This window comes from Hippocampus zosterae, chromosome 1 (genome assembly GCF_025434085.1).
Source record: "Hippocampus zosterae strain Florida chromosome 1, ASM2543408v3, whole genome shotgun sequence".
NCBI lineage: Eukaryota > Metazoa > Chordata > Actinopteri > Syngnathiformes > Syngnathidae > Hippocampus > Hippocampus zosterae.
Genome location: NC_067451.1, coordinates 34,393,614 through 34,413,800, shown reverse-complemented (window position 1 = coordinate 34,413,800; position 20,187 = coordinate 34,393,614). Strand labels below are relative to the sequence as shown.

General features: G+C 46.4%; 1 protein-coding gene across 1 annotated transcript in view; it reads left to right on the top strand.

Moving 5' to 3' along the window:
• The window catches only part of fgf24 (fibroblast growth factor 24), a 231,495-nt gene that overhangs the window by 110,805 nt on the left and 100,503 nt on the right, over positions 1-20,187 (top strand). The window lies entirely within an intron of this gene.

Genomic DNA, 20,187 nt, shown 5'->3' with positions numbered 1-20,187 from the left:
ATCTACAGCTGTTCCAAAAACATTTTAATAAGGTCATTCATCGATTTGATGATGAAGTGTATACATACAATATCATTCACATCCATGCATTCATTTTGCAACATTCAATGTGTTCAAATAATGTGAAGATCATTTGAATGAGGATGCTTGTGGGCTTTTATTTCACAAATTTTTATTGAGAAAAATAAGATGCTCCAATGTTTTAAACTTCAGCCTGTTGCGTCTTTTACAAGCGATTTCTCCTGCTGTGGAGAACACACGCTCACAAGGGACTGATGAGGCTGGTGTACAAAGGAACTCCTTTGCGAGGTGGGAGAGGTTTGGGAAAGAAGTGTGTTGGTCCTTCCAGTACAGCTGCTTCCTGGAACCTTGATTGTCAAACATGGAGTGGGGAGTCAACCAATAATAATTACTGATTGTCAATTAAATCATCAACATAGCAACCGTGAAAAGATGAGTGAACGTTTGTATACCTGGCGTAATACTGGGTGTATCGCGAACTTCATTCTCACGCTTGGCCCGATAATGCCTCAGCATGGTGGAGGTGCTTCTGTTGGTGTATGACAATTCGACCCGGCAAATTCGACATTTCACCTGTAATGAAATGTGAATAAGTAGTAACTAAGAGTTACCTTGAAATGTATTCGGATTAGAATGGTACAACACATGTCAATAATCTGAGAGGCTCTCGGCGACAGAAGGCGATTTGAATAAATAAATAAATAATACCTTATTCTCCGGGACATCAAAATGGTCCCACACGGCGGATGATTTGCGTCTCTGCTCCATAATCGGCAAGGAAGGCAAGGCACGAACACGAAGTCTGCACTGACACGAACTTCGACAAGCGAGCGTGAGTGAGTGAGGTCTGGCTTGTTTCGGCAAGTGGCATTGTGTCGCCAAACCCACTTCCTTATAAACACTGTGCGGCGGGCTTTTGCTGCGTCAACGCCCTCTGCACTGAGTCGACGCCCCCTGGACTAAGTGGCGCAGCCTGTACTGTGCCAAGCAGCCGATGCGGTCTAAACTGCACCGGTGCAGTTCACGTGTCAATTAGCAGCCTGGACTGTGTCAACGCAGCCGATGTGTCAATTAGCAGCCTGGACTGTGTCAACACAGTCGATGTGTCACTTAGCAGCCTGGACTGTGTCAACGCAGCCGGTGTGTCAATTAGAAGCCTGGACTGTGTCAATGGAGTTCACGTGTCAATCACGTGACGTAATGAAGCAGCACATGCATCGACACATGGTTTGCTCTGTGAGCCCGGCGCATGTGTCAATGCATCGGTGTCGCTGGACCCATCACTAGTACACGCAAGAAAAGCCAGATCATCAAAACAAAATGGTACTTACACACAAACTTGGTACCGAGACTACACGCGAAAACACGACGAGGTCAAAAGCCACTAGTCAATGAGCAATGAGGTAAGCAATGCCAAAAACAATACTCCCACAACAAGTGAGGAACGTAGGAGTCCTTAAATAGTGTCTCTGATGATTAATGATTGCCAGCAGGTGTGCGAGAGAGACCACTCCTGCCACCTGCTGGCCAGACCGAAAACCCGAAATGTGACAGTACCCCCCCCCCCCCCCCCTCAACAGACGCCTCCTGGCGGACCACCCGGCTTCGACGGGTGCGCTGCATGGAAAGCCCGAAGCAGGGACGGGTCTAAGATCCAGGAGCCGGGGACCCACTGCCGATCCTCTGGGCCGTAGCCTTCCCAGTCAACCAAATACTGAAAACCCCTACCCCTGCGCCGAGAGTCTAAGATTTCACGCACGGTGTACACTGGTTCACCGTCGACGATTTGTGGAGGAGGCGGCGACGTGGGCGGAGGAGCCAGTGGACTGGTGGCCACCGGCTTCAACAGGGAAACATGGAACACGGGGTGGACCTTCATGGTGGGCGACAGTCGGAGCTTGACGGAGACGGGGCTGAGGACCGATTCCACCTCGAACGGTCCAGTGAAGCGAGGCCCCAGCTTGCGAGATGTACCTGCGAGTCGTAGGTCCTTAGTTGCCAGCCACACCTTCTGTCCCACCTGATAGCTGGGTGCTGGGCGTCGGCGACGGTCAGCGATGTGCCGGTTCCGCTGAGCCGTGCGTGACAGTGCTGCTCTGGTCTCCTTCCATACGCGATGGGCCCGTCGTAGATGCAGCTGTATGGAAGGGAGTTCCACCTGACCCTCCTGAGAAGGAAACAGAGGAGGTTGGTAACCATATGCTGCCATGAAAGGAGACCGACCGGTCGCTGATGAGACGAGGGTGTTGTGGGCGTATTCCACCCAAGGCAGGTGGGCCGACCACGAGGAGGGGCGATGGAGGCAAACGCAGCGCAGAGCTGCCTCCAAATCCTGGTTCATGCGCTCCGTTTGACCATTGGACTGTGGGTGGTATACAATACGATAAAATACAATACATGCTGATTTATATAGCGCTTTCACAACAGCGGCAGCTGTAACAAAGCGCTTTACAAAACAGTTAACATAAAGTAAAATAATAAACACAACACATAACATAAAACACGGACAGTCGTGCAGTCCTAACCACTTTTCCGTCACACGCTTTGTTGTTTGAAGCGGTTTGAGATGAAAGAGGAGAGAATCAAAGTGTCCTTTAACCAGTGGATCAGAGACGTCATGCTCCGGAAGACAGACTCGCCGTGGCCCCCATGGCCTGGCAGAAACGTTTACATACCCTGGACATGAATTGAGGGCCCCGGTCTGACACAATGTCCACCGGAATTCCATGAAGACGGAAGACGTGTCTCACTAGGAGGTCGGCGGCTTCCTGAGCAGAGGGCAGTTTGGACAACGCAACAAAATGGGCAGATTTAGAGAAGCGGTCAACTATGGTGAGTATGACGGATTTTCCCCGGGAAGGAGGCAGGCTGGTGACAAAATCCAGGGAAATGTGGGACCATGGTCGAGAAGGGGTAGGCAGCGGTTGCAGCAAACCAGCCGGCAGTTGGTGGGACGCCTTACTGCATGCGCAGGTGGAACAGGCCTTGATATAGTCCTGGGTATCCTTGCGTAGCTCCGGCCACCAAAACCGCTGCGACACGAGGTCCAAGGTCCGGTTCACCCGTGGATGGCATGCCACCTTAGAAGTGTGCCCCCACTGTAACACATGGGCGCGCAGAGGTGGGGGCACAAACAGTCTCCCGGTCGGACAACCAGCCGGGACTTGAACTCCGTTCTGGGCCTCCTTGACCTTACGTTCGACGGCCCACCTCAGTGCCCCCACAATACAATGGTCCGGAACAATGCTTTGGGGTTCGTTGTCCCTCTCCGCAGGGTCATGGATGCGGGAGAGGGCATCCGGTTTAATGTTCTTTGAGCCCGGGCAGTAGGTGAGCGTGAAGTTGAAGCGAGTGAGGAGAAGCGTCCACCGTGCTTGGCGGGAGTTTAGTCTCTTGGCTGACCGGATGTAGGCAAGGTTCTTGTGATCAGTGTACACCGTGAATGGCTCTTCAGTGCCTTCGAGCCAATGTCGCCATTCTTGTAATGCCAAAACGACGGTTAGCAGTTCGCGGTTCCCCACGTCGTAGTTGGCTTCTGCTGGGCTGAGGCGACGAGAGAAGAAGGCGCAGGGGAGAAGTTTTTGGTTGACTGGGGATCGCTGCGATAAGACGGCCCCCACGCCGGATTCCGACGCGTCCACCTCTACGGCAAACGGATTAGAGGGGTTAGGATGCTGTAATACTGGAGGGTTCGTGAAGGCTTTCTTTAATTCGGCGAACGCGTGGTCAGCATCAGTGTCCCACCTAAAGGGGATCTTGACCGAGGTTAGCCGGGTCAACGGCAGGGCTCTCTGGCTGTAGTTGCGAATGAAGCGGCGGTAAAAATTAGCGAAACCCAGGAAACGTTGCAACTGCTTTCTGTTGGTGGGCGTGGGCCACTCTACTACGGCCTTAACTTTGGCATCGTCAGCTCTCAGCTGACCCTTCTCGATAATAAACCCCAGAAAGGAGATGGACTCGACGTGAAACTCGCACTTTTCTGCTTTTACGAATAACCGGTTTTCTAGTAGACGCTGCAAAACCAGCCTGACATGGTGTTGATGTTCTGCAAGAGTCCGAGAGAAAATTAAGATGTCATCTAAATAAACAAAACAAAACAGGTTCAGAAAATCTCTTAATACGTCGTTAATGAGACACTGAAATACTGCGGGCGCGTTGGTCAGCCCAAATGGCATGACTAGGTATTCGAAGTGCCCTAATGGGGTCTTAAATGCCGTCTTCCATTCGTCCCCCTCACGAATACGGACCAGATGGTAAGCGCTTCGTAAATCGAGTTTGGAGAATATAGTGGCGGATTGGAGGGGGGCGAACGCCGAATCTAATAACGGAAGTGGGTATTTGTTCTTGATGGTGATCTCGTTCAGGCCCCGATAATCGACAACACGGGCGTAACGTCTTGTCTTTCTTTTCGATAAAGAAGAATCCGGCCCCCAACGGGGATTTAGACGGCCGAATGAGGCCAGCCGAGGGTGAGCTATCGATATATTCTCTCAGCCCCTCTTGTTCCGGCTGAGAGACCTGATATAGACGGGAATTCGGGAGCGAGGCGTTCTCCAATAGATCGATGGCGCAGTCGTACGGCCGGTGAGGCGGCAAGGACTGGGCACGGTCTTTACTAAACACTTGGCGCATGTCATGGTAAATACGCGGAACCTTATCCAAACAAATAACTTCTGGTGGCTCGTTTCGGGTCGGCCCTCTCTTTTCTGCCGCCGAGCGCAAACAGTGAGTATAGCAAAATGCGCTCCAACTCTCGATTGCCGGACGTTCCCAGGAAATGACAGGGTTATGTTCGCGCAGCCACGGCAACCCCAACACTAACGGTACGGATCGAGACCGCATGATATAGAATCTACGGTATTCCATGTGATTGCCTGATAATGTTAGTTTCACCGGCGCAGTGATTTCTTTCACTTCCGCCAGGAGTCGCCCGTCGAGATCGTGAACCCGCTTTGTCTCCCTTAGGACCTCAACCTGGCAACCCAGTTCCTTAGCTAGGCTGGGGTCTACAAAACAATTGTCCACCCCAGAGTCCACCAAGGCCCGAACAGAAATGACCCGTAACGGACCATAAAGAGTTCCGTCCAACTCGAGTCTTGGTGGATGTCCCGGATGGACCTCCTTCCGTCTCGACTCACGTGACGCAGTATCGGGCACAAACTCACAGTTTTCGGGGCGCCCGGACGGGCGGGACGGTGTCAAGGAACAGTTGGAAGCCCGGTGTCCAGATTGGCCGCAGTAGAAGCAGGCTCGATCCCGAATCCGACGCTCTCTCTCCGCTGGTCCCAGGCGTCCGCCTCCCAGCTGCATGGGCTCCTCCTCTGCGTCGGCTGGATCGGAACCCGAATGACGCTCGGGTCCGGGTGGTCGCCAGGACTCGTGCTCAGCCGGCCGACGACCCGTACGTCGGGGTGGGACACGGGTAGTTCCTCGCTCTTCCGTACGTTCCCTCTCACGCTCCCGCATGCGGTTGTCCACAATGAGGGCCAAATCGATGAGCTCCTCCAAGTTGTTGCTATCGTCGCGGGTTGCCAGTTCGTCCTTTAACGCCGCACTTAACCCGCGGCGAAACAAACCACACAGGGCGCGGTCCCCGTAACCGCTACGGGCGGCCAAAATGCGAAAAGAGATGGAGTATTTGGCAACGGATTGTCGTCCTTGCCGAATAGCTAATAGCCGACCTTCGGCCTCCCTTCCCATAACCGGATGTTGAAATACGCGCCGGAACTCGGCGACAAACTCTGGGTAGGAAGACCGAAGCCCGGGTTGAGCATTGCTGATCTCTACTGCCCAAGACGCCGCCTGACCAGTCAACAGGCTCATAATGAACGCCACCTTTGTGCTATCTTTCTCGTACGTAGCTGGTTGTTGGTCGAATATCAGAGAGCACTGGTGTAAAAATTGCTTGCAGAGAGCCTGTTTTCCCCCGTAGCGAGGGGGGTGGGGGAGATTGGGCTCTCGCCCCATGATCGGGGAAGAAGGTGTCCCGGATGAAGCCGCCGGGACCCTTGGGGGTGGCGTTTCTCGGGGGGTCGCGTGCTCCCCTTGGGAACACAATATCTCCAGCCGCTGGGCTAGGACGGCGACTGCCTCCCGGAGCTCCGAGAGCTCCTGTCTTTGCTGGCCCACTAATTGCCCCTGGCTGGTCAAGGCGGTCATGATCTTGTTTATGTCTACAGGATCCATTATGGTGGGAGTATTCTGTTACGAACTCGGGTAAACCGAGTTAGGGAGGGGGATCCAAAAAACATAGACAGAAACAAGGTCTCCGAAGTAAGACAATTTAATGTCCAAAATCACACCGAAAAATAAGCGAGAACATAAAGCGCTGGTCCACAATGAGGACCAGGAGGTAAATCAAAAACGACTAACAAAAGGTGCTCGCACAAAAGAGCAAGAAAAGGAAAGTAAGGCCCAAAAACTCAGAACGAAAAACAATGTAACACTTTGTACACGCAAGAAAAGCCAGATCATCAAAACAAAATGGTACTTACACACAAACTTGGTACCGAGACTACACGCGAAAACACGACGAGGTCAAAAGCCACTAGTCAATGAGCAATGAGGTAAGCAATGCCAAAAACAATACTCCCACAACAAGTGAGGAACGTAGGAGTCCTTAAATAGTGTCTCTGTTGATTAATGATTGCCAGCAGGTGTGCTAGAGAGACCGCTCCTGCCACCTGCTGGCCAGACCGAAACCCCGAAATGTGACAGTTATCGATGACGCTTTAAGTTAATTTTTAGGTAACTTTTAAAAAACAAAATTTGATATATATATATATATATATATATATATATATATATATATATATATATGAATGAGAGAGAGAGAGAGAGAGAGGAAACTGAAAGGTACTGGAAAGGCATATGGGAGAAGGAGGTTGCACATAACAGCAGTGCACAATGGCTGGTGACCCTGAGAGAGGAGCACAGCAACCTCCCTGAACAGAACCCAGTTACCATAACATTGGCAGACATACAGGAAAGAGTCTCAGATATGAAGAACTGGACAGCACCAGGCCCGGACATGGTCCACACCTACTGGCTAAAGAAACTCACAGCACTCCATGAGCGCCTAGCAGTACAAATGAACCAGCTGCTGAGGGATGGGACTGACCCAGAATGGCTAACCGAAGGGCGAACGATCCTGATCATGAAGGATCCCTCGAAGGGTGCAGCCCCATCCAACTATCGGCCAATAACCGATTTTTGGAGAAAATTTAAGACTTTTATTGGCGATTTATAGTCGTGAAAATACGGTACCTTGGTATACCACAAGCCAATGGCAACCTCGAACTGGCAACAAGGAAAGCGGCTACGGCCAAATACCTCCAGTGAGTGAGGCAAGTCCTAAGAAGCCAGCTCAATGGCAAGAATAAGACCCGGGCAATAAACAGCTATGCCCTGCCAGTTATCAGATACCCTGCAGGAATAATAAGGTGGCCAAAGGAAGAGATTCAGACCACGGACGTTAAGACCCGAAAGCTCCTAACCATGCATGGAGGGTTCCATCCCAAATCCAGCACCCTGAGACTGTACGCAAGCCGAAAGGAAGGAGGCCGGGGACTAGTGAGTGTGAGAGCCACTGTCCAGGATGAAACATCCAAGCTCCATGAATACATCAAGGAGAAGGCTCCAACGGATGACGTACTCAGAGAATGTCTCAGACAATGGGGAACAGAAGATGAGCCGCTGGAAGAGGGACCATCATGGGAGGACAAGCCCCTACACGGGATGTACCACCGGACCATAACTGAAGTGGCCGATCTCAAGAAGTCCTATCAGTGGCTAGAGAGGGCTGGCCTGAAGGACAGCACAGAGGCACTCATCCTGGCTGCTCAGGAGCAGGCCTTGAGCACCAGAGCCATCGAGGCCCAGATATACCACACCAGACAAGACCCAAGGTGTAGGTTGTGCAAAGAGGCACCTGAGACGATCCAACACATAACTGCAGGGTGTAAGATGCTGGCAGGGAAAGCCAACATGGAACGCCATAACCAGGTGGTGGGCATAGTCTACCGAAACATCTGTGCGGAGTATGGACTGGAAACCCCACGGTCAAAATGGGAAACACCTCCGAAGGTGGTGGAGAATGACAGAGCGAAGATCCTGTGGGACTTCCAGATCCAGACTGACAAGATGGTAATGGCGAACCAACCAGATATCGTGATCATAGATGAAGGGCAGAGGAAAGCCGTTGTAGTGGATGTAGCGGTCCCAAGTGATGGAAACATCAGGAAGAAGGAACATGAGAAACTCGAGAAATACCAAGGGCTCAGAGAGGAGCTGGAGAGAGCCTGGAAGGTAAAGGTGACAGTCGTGCCTGTGGTGGTCGGAGCACTCGGGGCAGTGACCCCCAAACTAGATGAGTGGTTGCAACAGATCCCGGGAACAACATCGGACATCTCAGTCCAGAAATGTGCAGTGCTGGGAACAGCAAGGATACTGCGCAGAACCCTCAAGCTTCCTGGCCTCTGGTAGAGGACCCGAGCTGAATGAGGGACGGACACCACCCGAGGGGTGAGATGAGGATTTTTTTTTTTTATGTGACGGGGGTCACAACTATGATGGTCTCGAGCTCCACGTCGCTGCCGCTTCAAGAATACCAGACACTAGGATATGGCTTTTCCCTTGTTTATTATCTGCAACACAGTATGGCAAGATAGGTGAAGTCACGGGGCTTTTCAGTCTAGAAAATAACCTGTGACTTCCCTGGTAGCTCTGCCTGAACTAAACATCATCCACAAGAAGCTAAATGCACAACAAATCAAAATATACAACATAGGTGATCGTATATTAACTATTTACAAAGAAAAAGGAAAAAAAACACACTTTCACTGGTATCTACGTGATGCCGCTGAACGCATCACACGCAGCAGAACGGCTGCACAATGCACAGTAATGGCGGCCGCAACGAACCGTGCGGGTAAACGCCAGCCACACTAATAGTCAAATGAAAAAAGACACGAAAAACTATATGTAGTACAATCAAAAGGAAAGAAGCATTACCTGCAACACAGTATGGCAAGATAGGTGAAGTCACGGGGCTTTTCAGTCTAGAAAATAAATGCGCAACAAAAAAACACCAGTTAACTCAATGGATAAAAACTTTCATTCGACAAAACTTAAATTAAATGACGACACAAAAAGCAATGTGGACTCGGAACAATTCCGGGAACTAATTAAATACACAGCGCCGTAGAAAAAGGGAAAACAAAGAGAAATATTGTAATTAAACTAGAATGAATCCGGACCGTCAATGAAACCTGACTTACCCTGTGACTTCCCTGGTAGCTCTGCCTGAACTACGGCGGGAAGCTGGTGCCACACCGTGCGCTGTTGCGTCACTTCCGTCATAATTTAATAAACGCAATATATCACTCCGTTACATACACCCCCCTTAAATTATGCAGAAGTGAGGCAACACACATGAATGACAGCAGAAAGACAACCAGACAAAAACCATGGCTAACGGGCAAGCATGTGCAAGAGAGTCAATAACAGGAATTCTTCATAAAGAAGTGTGAAGGAATAGATTGGTACCAAAATCCATTCTCATCACAGACCAGATGAAATGCCATTTACATTTCACAAAACTGCACATAACAACACCCATTAATAAAGAGCCATTAAGATATATTGGTGACAAAAGGCACACAGCATTAGCAACAAAAAAATGAATTAAATGGTCATACTAAACCCATATCGATGTTGGCATCGCGACTCTTTGATAGGACATCTCACATATAAGCCTAACAGGGGGCTTAACTGTTCTACCGCACCTTGTGAAAGTGACGGGGCCCTGCGCGACCTAAGGTTGTATGCAAACTACCTCCTCCAGTTCAGTCTCAACCGGGGGCGAGTCGGCAGACGAGTGTATCATGTCAAGCACCGGATCTGTCAACGGTTCAGTTCATCCATTTCCGACCCATCTGAACATGCCCCATGCTCCATCTGGCCTGAGAACGTCAAGAAGTCAACCGGGAGCAGGAAGTTCCTGTGTACGACCTTCTCTCTGCCCGTGGCACCGTCCCGGATCCTGTACACATTGATCGATGGCCTCACAGACACTACGTCATAAGGGATCGAGTCCCAATGATCCGCAACTTTCCTTTTTCCCTTCTCGCCTCGATTAGCTAGCAGCACCCTGTCACCGACAGCTAATGGCGAGCCCTTGACTTTGCGGTTGTAGATCTGGGCGTGACGGGCCTGTTCCTTGAGTGCATGCTGTTGAGTAATCTGTGCGGCCTCAGAGAGATCCTTCTTCAAGTAGCTCACAAACTCATTGTAACTAACAACATTGGCATTCTCCAAGACATGATGGAACATAATGTCAATGGGCAAGCGAGGGACACGTCCAAACATCAAGTAGAACGGTGCAAAGCCCGTGGTCTCATGTACTGTGCAGTTATAGCAGAAAGTCAGCATGTTCAACATCTGTGGCCATTTGGACCTGGACTTCGGGGGAAGTGTTCTGATCGTGCCCCCAAGAGTCCGGTTAAATCTTTCCGCAATGCCATTACCCATGGGGTGATACGGCGTCGTGTGGGACTTGTGCACACCCGCCAACTCGAGGAGATCCTTGATAAGTCTACTCTCAAAGTTAGCTCCCTGATCCGAATGGATCCTTTGGGGGAACCCATAGATGCAGAAAAACTTATCCCACAGGCAGCGGGCAACCTGCTTTGCTGACTGGTTTCTGCAGGGGAAGCCAAGAGCCAACTTTGAGAAATGGTCTGTCACAATCTGTGGTTTTCTTGTCACCCGACTCCGCTGTCCAGAAATCGATGCACACTAGTTCCATTGGAGAGGAAGTGTGAATGTTCTCCAGGGGTGCCCGGGCGTCCGGCTCAGGGGTCTTACCCACGATGCATCTCTGGCATTGCTTCACATGCTTTGTGATATCGTTTTCCATCCCAGTCCAAAAGAACCTTTCACTCGCCAGAGAGAGCGTCCTCGAACAGCCCTGATGACCAGCTGTGTCATGAACCCCATGCAGAACTTGATGCTTCAGAGACCCAGGTATGACAAACTGGAAGACCTTACGGTTTGTGTGGCGATCTTTCCTAACTCTGTATAGAGTCCCATCACGAACTTTCAACTTCTTCCAGTGCCTCAACAACATAAGCACACAGCTCGACTCAGCTGCTCTCTCGCGTGCAGTGGGTCTCATATGCCGCCGAAGAATAGAAGAGTACTCTGCTGATTGTAGTATCTTGCTGCTGCAGATCGCGTAACTGGCTATGGGGAATGACAATGGAAGGATCCTCATCAGTTAGCTGTACTGACAATGGGGTCGCTTCACGGAGTCGAGAGACACCACCAGCCTGATGGACATCCAAAACTGCAGACACCTCCTCTGCACCAATGGCACTTCCAGACGACTGATCGGGAGCTTCCCCCTGGGGACCTCCTCCATCGTAATCCCCAGCCGTGTGAACGACCTGACAGTTGTTGGTGAAACGAAGAGCATCCTGCACCGTCTCATTAAAAACTCCTTGGACCTCATTCAGTAAGGACAGGTAGGGCTCTTTCACAAGACGATGACTCACACAAGACTGGACGAAGGGTTCTCGACGCAGGGCATCAGCCACCGTGTTCTTGGGTCCTGGAACGTACTTCAGGTCAAAGTCATATGCCGCCAGCTTCGACACCCATCTTTGTTCGCAGGCATCTAGCTTGGGCTTGGTCAGAATAAAGGTCAAGGGGTTGTTGTCAGACCAGGCAGTAAAGTGTCTGCCTTTCAGCCAGTGGGAAAACGTGTCACAAATAGCCCACTTCAAAGCAAGGAATTCAAGCCTGTGAGCAGGATAGTTCAACTGGGCTCGCGACAACGTTTTACTCACAAAAGCCACTGGTCTCGCAACTTTGTCACCAGGTTGAAGCTGGGAAAGGACGGCCCCGATGCCGTCAAACGATGCATCGACAGCAAGGATGAAAGGTTTCCCGAAGTCGGGATGGGCCAACGTTACACTGTGTGACAGGTCGCGGGGTCGCGGGGGGTGCTGGAGCCTTTCCCAGCTGTCTTTGGGCAGTAGGCGGGGGACACCCCGAATCGGTTGCCAGCCAATTGCAGGGCACACAGAAACGAACAACCATTCGCACTCACACTCACACCTAGGGACAATTTAGAGCGTGTGTGACAGGTCGTGCTTCAAAATCTCAAAGGCACTTTGACACTCAGTGGTCCAGTCTTCCGGTTTCAACTTCACATGACTTGAAGCATCCAATGCAGGTTTCGCCCTTCGTCTGGCTTTACCACTAGTCTTCTGACCCGAAAGGAGCTTAAACAGGGGTTTGGCCTTGACGGAGCAGTCCTCAATGAAGTGCTGATAATACAGCACCATCCCTAAGAAAGACCCAATCTTCTTCTGCGAGGGAGTGAGGCCATCACTATCCATCAGGTCAGACACCTGCACCCTGTTTATAGCTTCCACCTTTCCGGGGTCCGTCTGTACCCCTGAGTCGGAGATGACATGGCCGAGGAACTTCACAGATCTCCGAAGAAAGTGACACTTCTTCTGCGCTAGCCTGAGATTATGGTTCCTCAAATGGGAGAAGACCATTTCCAATCGCTCAAGCACAATCTGCTCTGTCGGACCAAAGACCATGAGATCGTCAAGATAGCACAAAAGGCTCGTGAAGTTCTTGTCACCAAAAATGGAAAGCATCATCCGCATGAATGTAGCCGGGCTGTTCGATAAACCCTGTGGCATCCGGTTATATTCTTGCAGGCCAAAAGGAGACGAAAAAGCAGTGTACTTCTTGTGATCCTCAAACAGGGGCACGTTATAGAATCCTGAGGTGAGATCCATGGTGGAGAAGAAGACATTTCCCCCAAGTGCGGCAAGAGCATCAGCCTGATGGGGTAGTGGGTGGGCATCCCGCTGTGTCCTCGCATTAAGCCACCTGAAATCTGTGCAAATGCGCAAATCCCCATTCTTTTCCACACTAGAACCAATGGAGACGCATATTTGCTAGTGGATTTCCTAATGATGCCCTTTTCTTCCATCTCATTGAGAGTCATCCTCAGCTTCTCATATTGACTCGGCGGCACTCTCCGGTAAGGCAGGCGGAATGGCCTCTCATCCACCAGGTGTATCTTGTGCACAAAGTCAGAGGCCTCCCCACAGTCCATCTTGTCCCGTGAAAAGACTGATTCATACCTCTCAATGATTTGGAAAAGTCTGTCCCTCCACATGTCAGACACAGCACACGCATCCAGGTCCAGATCATGTAGCCCAAGCTTGTCCAATGCAATCTTAATGTCTTCTTTGGACCTTGGCCTCACGGCATGCATAACAGATTGGGAGAAAATTTGGACGTTGTCGGGCTCAGACAAGTCTTCAGCAGCAATGCAAGGAAACACATCTGCTAACTTCCCGTTTCTCTTCAATACCACTTGTTCACTAGCGGGGTTGATGACTCTCACTGGGAGCCATCCATCGCCCCACATCGGTGCGATAACCCTGCCAACCAGAATCTTCCTGGATCTGCACCTTGATTGAGTTGGCTCAACTATGACTGTGCTGCCAACCGACATCAGTGCGGAGGCGGGGAGCTTAGCCCAAACAAGATGTTCACTCCTTGGTTGTAACATCACACACTGCCGTAACTTCAGTGTGCCAACTTTGTTAGGTACAGTTAAACCCCTCCATCTCTCTGTGTTAGAAAGGAGTGAGAAAAAGTGGTGAGAGTCATCGTCAACGATGCTGCCGGGCTCCGACATGAGCCGCCAGTAGCCTTCAGTCTTCCTCATCAGATGGAGAATTTTCTTAATGGCATTACATCAGAATTACATCATCTGTCTGTCCAGGCACCACAAACATAGGTTATGGCACCAACAATCGTGCCATAGCCGACTCACTCAATGTGCATCCAGTGGAGCCGCTGTCAATCATCGCAGCCAGGGAAACACCAGCTATTGTGGCAGTGGTGTAAAACAAACTATCCGACTTCAGAACCTTGTGAGCGCCTTGAAAGATAATCGTCTTCTCTGTGGGGGCACTGGAAGTGAGTGACTCCAATACTGATTCGAAATCGTCTGTCAAACTATTGGGAGGGTTGCTAACTTCATCCACATCGCACTCCCTTGGATACGGACACATTAGTTTACCGACAGTGGCGACTGCGAGGGTCGTGCCTGCGTGGGGCAGTTGCCTCTGGAATGATCGGGTGAGTAGCACAAAAAGCAAAGTCTTACATATATATCAAATTTTGTTTTATATATATATATATATATATATATATATATAGAGAGAGAGAGAGAGAGAGAGAGAGAGAGAGAGAGAGAGAGAGAGAGAGAGAGAGCAAGAGAGAGAGAGCAAGAGAGAGAGAGAGAGAGAGAGAGAGAGAGAGAGAGAGAGAGAGAGAGAGAGAGAGAGAGAGAGAGAGAGAGAGAGAGAGAGAGAGAGAGAGAGAGAGAGATTGTAATTATGGATTTAGCAACATTTTAATATATGTCGTATGTGCATGGGTGTGTTTGTTTCATTTTTTATGATTATGGCGCTTCTAGAATGGTTGTTTATTGATCCAAAAGAAATGTCCAAAACGCTGCTTTAGTCATTTTTGTATCCGTAAAAAGACAGACTTCCTCCTGATGCAGACAGATGTCCCCCTTCCTCCCTTTTCCTTCTGGTTCCTCCCCCTTTCCTCCGTTGAGTCTCGCCTCGGGCCAGCCTGCTGCTCGCTGCCGGGGTTCACCATCCCGAAGTGGGCTGTGTTACAGGCGGCTGCAGGGTGGCACCTTCATTGCCGGCGGAGGAAATTCAATTACGCTTTTATAAACAAGACAAAAGCCGATGACACGGCCAATTACGCTTGGCCCTGCGCATGCGCAGTCCACCATCTCCGCCGATTTGCCACGACTAAACACAGTACAGGAGGGACCTTCCACGCAATGCTAAACGCGTCCCAGTAAACGCGGTCCTCATTAAGAAATACGTGTTTTTACTACCGATACATGTAACGATACTTCTAATTTGTATTCTCCCCCATCGCGGCCATTAAAGGGGCGAAATGAAAAGGGCGAGGCGAGTCAATGAGATCTCTTTTATCCGACTAAATGACATTCACGTAAACGCCTCAGAGCGGTGGCAGTAATTCACTTGAAGCTGCAGCAACTTACTCAATAAAAAGAAGCTCGCCCGTGCAAGATCGATACGCGGCGTGCAACTCAGCTGAGATGCCCGATACCAAGACGAACAGCACCAGGATGAGGAGAAAGGAAGAGAACACTCAGGAGAGTGGGGGGATTTTAAAAAATCTAGATTATAATCATCATAAATTAGCGAGTCGATGCATTTTGGACTTTGTGGGCCAGGAATAATCGGGAATTCATTTTTAATCCCCTGCTTACGTTGTGATTGCTTTTTAAAGTAATTAATATTAAAACCTGAAATCGAAATGAATAAATAACCTGCTTGCTTTGGTCTTTTAAGAATAGTAAAAGAATATAATTGCAGTAAAATGATAAGTTGTGTAACGTGATTTCTTTTTTGGAGCAATAATACGAGATAAATACATATAATTCAAGTGTTTTTAACATCTATAAATACAATTTTAAAAAACAATTTCAACTAAGAACAACGAAAAACAGAATAGAAATACATGAACAACTATGTCATAATTATCTGCTTGATATAAAATACTTTCTTAAATTATTTGAGCTTCTTAATGTAAAATCAAAAGTAATAGTAATAACGATGACAAAAACCAGATCAAATAGCATACATAATAGCCTACTTGATCTGCTTATTCTCAGCCTTCAAGTATGCTAAAATATTTTTTGGAAAAATAAAACTAACAATAATAACAGCATAATAATTAATATTACCAAAATTACCTGCATGATCTGAGCTTCAGTATGGATTAATCACCGCCAAAAAAGAATTAGTAATATCAGCACATTGTCCTCAGCGCTTCATTGTAATAATGAAATAAAATAATAAAAGGCTTGATTGCCTCGAGCCTATCAGTGTCACTATTTACTTAAAAAATGGTTAGATACACAATATTAATCATGCTATCCAATAACAATATTAACAATACTAATACATGAGCATGCCTTGAGCTTGTTAGCATAATAAAATGTAATAATAATAACAATGATGATGATGATGATGATGATGTTGATGCGATGCTGTACCAAATGACCTCGTTGCTTTGAGCTTGTCAGTACAAGCAGCAATACGACGTCCATCAATCGTCCCCAGCCTACATTTCACTTCGAGGGTTTTTTTTTCACTCTTCCATTCTGGCCACGCAGCTATGCGTCGTCTGCTCCAAGCAAGAGGCGCCAGGTTTCCCCCTGGGGGGTCTTGAGGACCCCGCAAATGCACTCTAATGTAATACAACGCTCCAAATACAACCTGCATGCATACATGGGAACGAACTAACTAGAAGAAGGTCAGTGGGTGTATATATAAAAAAGGTATAAGAAAGGTTGGTAAATAAATATACCGGAGCTTCGATCCATCATAATGTATGTGAAGAATGCATACATGGAAATACATGGTCAGAGCACACACACACACACACACACACACACACACACACACACACACACACACACACACACACACACACATATATATATATATATATATATATATATAATCACCGCCAAAAGAATATATATATATATATATATATATATATATATATATATATATATATATATATATATATATATATATATATATATATATATATATATGGAGAGAGAGAGAGAGAGAGAGAGAGAGAGAGAGAGAGATTTCTTGTAAATTAGAATTAAAACTGAATTAAATCAATGCCTTTTGAAAGTCCATGTACATTGATTAATAAACTTTACAGAGAATAAATTGTTTCATAAGAATCATCTATTTTTACTTCTTGTTATACTAAATAAGCAAGATATATGAATATATAAATTAATATAAAAAATTTAAATAACAGCTTTCAAAATTTGATTTGTAACCACTAATTATTAAAATATATACAAATTAAAAAAAACAAAAAAATAATGTTTAATGTTTATAAAATAATAACATTGAAAACATCTGTTAATTTTAATTAACTATTTTATTAGGAATACTAAATAAATGTATGAAGATTTCCTAATTGAAAAAAAATCTTTATTTTGTCGTCTTACACATCTCTGCAAATATTGAATTAGATGTGATTTTATTTATTTATTTATTCATTTTTGTCAAACGTTCAACTCATTTTTCCAAACAACGATTTGATTATACCCATGTCCTAGTTTAGTATGTCTCGTTTTGCATGAGTCAACCTGATTATTTTCCCCAACTACTGTAAACACAAGCCTCAAAGTTTTACCTCATAGTTGAATTACATATGAGAAGATCATACCGCAAAGAAAAAATAAATAAAGAACGGGACGTTACCCCCTTTTGTGTCCTTGCGACGCTCAAAAGTGTCGCCCAGACATGCATCCACTCACTGCGTGGATTTCCCCATTTGCACTCTTGTGTTATTGTTGCTTTGAATTGGCAGCGTACAAGATGCTAGCTCACACAATATGTGACCAATTTCTTTTGGTTCCCTTTTTTTTGTCTTCATGGTTGCTGCTTTGCTGATGGGCTTTATGCAGCACAGGGACTGGATCCCTTGCAGACATATTCAGCGCACGCACATGCATGTGCGCATAATATATGCCTCATGCCATGGAATCACCAATAAAAAGATGTATTTTAAAGAAAGCTCACATGTGCCTTTAAACACGATCAGTTGGCTATAACTGATGTGTAATTTTTAATTTGGAAACTCACATGCAATTTGGGCTGTTACAGGTTGAGTGTGAAGAGTCCCCGCTGTGCACACATCAGCAGTAGTCTTAATTATGAATATCCATGTTATATAATGCTACATATCTGACGGTATCAATGAAAAACAAGCATTTGCTGAATTAATAATGTTGTCTCTGCACGAATTTAAAAAAAAGTATTTTATGCATTAGATCCATCATCTACCATCATCTAGGTATCGCGGTTTTTTTTATACTGGACTTAAATTATCCTCAGAAGAGGATAGTTCAAGCGTGTTTTTCCCTCTCCCTACCCAGCGTTTTTCCTTTCTGAATTCTGATTGTAATTTCCCCATTGCAAATAAAAGATAAGAAGAGAAGAAGGACAAATAAAGGATATATTAATCTTAGATCCATCATAATGTATGTGAAGAATGCATACATGGAAATACATGGTCAAGTGGCAAGAAAAACTTCAAAATATTGCATATGTGCCGTGTTTGTCATGCTGGTCAAATTATGTCGGCGTTGACATTACGTTTGCATTGAATTCATTTGCAGCATGTAAACCAGCTCTCCTCCTCGTCGTCATCATGATCATAACATTAAGCATCGCAGCCACCAGCGTTATGGATATGGCCCGCGTAGCATACACACAATTGATTTTTATGCTTCCCCTGCAGCCACCTCTTGCAGCGGAGACATATCTCCATTCACGCCCAAAGTGAAATAAGTGCGTAATAAAACGCTGATATATTAAATTTGTTTTTTCCCCCTCTGCCAGCCTTCCCCGATTCTCTTCCTCCTGCTCCTTCTCCTCCCTCGCAGCGCGTGTGATACTTTTATTATCACTCATTTTTCATGTTTATTGAATTAAGGCCTGCACAAGGAGCCGAAGCCATCTATCTATCTATCTATCTATCTATCTATCTATCTATCTATCTATCTATCTATCTATCTATCTATCTATCTATCTATCTATCTATCTATCTATCTATCTATCTATCTATCTATCTATCTATCTATCTATCTATCTATCTATCTATCTATCTATCTATCTATCTATCTATCTATCTATCTATCTATCTATCTATCTATCTATCTATCTATCTATCTATCTATCTATCTATCTATCTATCTATCTATCTATCTATCTATCTATGCACACATTGGAATTCGTTTCACTGACAAACTGACACTGACTGAAAATTTTCTCGGTTGATGACGTCACTCATCAACCGTCCTCAAAAACGAAATGTATTAATTAAATGTAAATTTAATCTAATATGTTTCTGAGATCGTTTTTACCACAGTGGACAGTTTATCATGTTATCAGATTACAAGGTGCATGTAAAGGGTTAATATACGTTTGAACAAACGACATAAAATGGCCTTCTATTTCTTATCCAGCAACCTAGCGGGCTTGCTCGAGGTGACGTCTCCGTACATCTTTAAAACAGGCCAAATATATTTTGGTCCACCTATCTAACAGTTTATGTATAACATAGTAATGATTTAAATGATACAAATGAAACATTAGAGTCAGTTTTAATGCTGGTGGATTGATATTTTGACAGAAATTTGTCCATCAGTCCAAATCGCTCGTTTGTGACGTTGTATTTCACCTGGTCTTAGTTTGACATTTGAATGTATTTTTGTTTCATGATTTTTAAAGTAACTAAAACAAAACATTTGAATAAACAATCCAACAAAAGTAATTGTTTTCCCCTTTCATATTCTTACATTGATTCAGCTGCTCAACATCCACACATATGACGTCATGCAAGGTATTCCTCCATATGGGAATTTGGCTCAGTTTTTAAATCCATTTTTGGTCAGGTTTTAAATATAAAAACTGATTTATACAAACCATAAACTGTAAAACAGGTCAGTTTCCACACATTTATGACGATACCTGCTGCATACTGTTATTTGTTCTATACTCACAGTCTTTATGATTGAACGATTGCTTAAATTTAGAAATCCGGCACGATTAGTTGATGTTTACACATTTTCTACATCATAATTTTAAAATGAATTACGTCACTCACAAGAATGGAAACGATTTATTATTTATGGGGAGCGGAGACTTTGGTGTTGAAGAAGTGACTCTGTCAAACATCTCGGAGGCGAGCCACTCGCATGATTAACTTGCAAAGAGGAGTTCACCTTCCATTTGTGACGTCATCGTTATGCGCGTAGTATTTCTATTGTTATTTGTGAACTCCAAACTTCTGTCTGGTGGCTAAAAGTAGCGCCTTTGACTGAAAATACTCTTGGAGAAAAAATGGAAAATCCACTTAATCTGTTTATACAATTTACATTTTGTTATGAATATTCATTCATTCATCTTCCGAGCCGCTTGATCCTCACTAGGGTCGCGGGGGGTACTGGAGCCTGTCCACGCTGTCTTC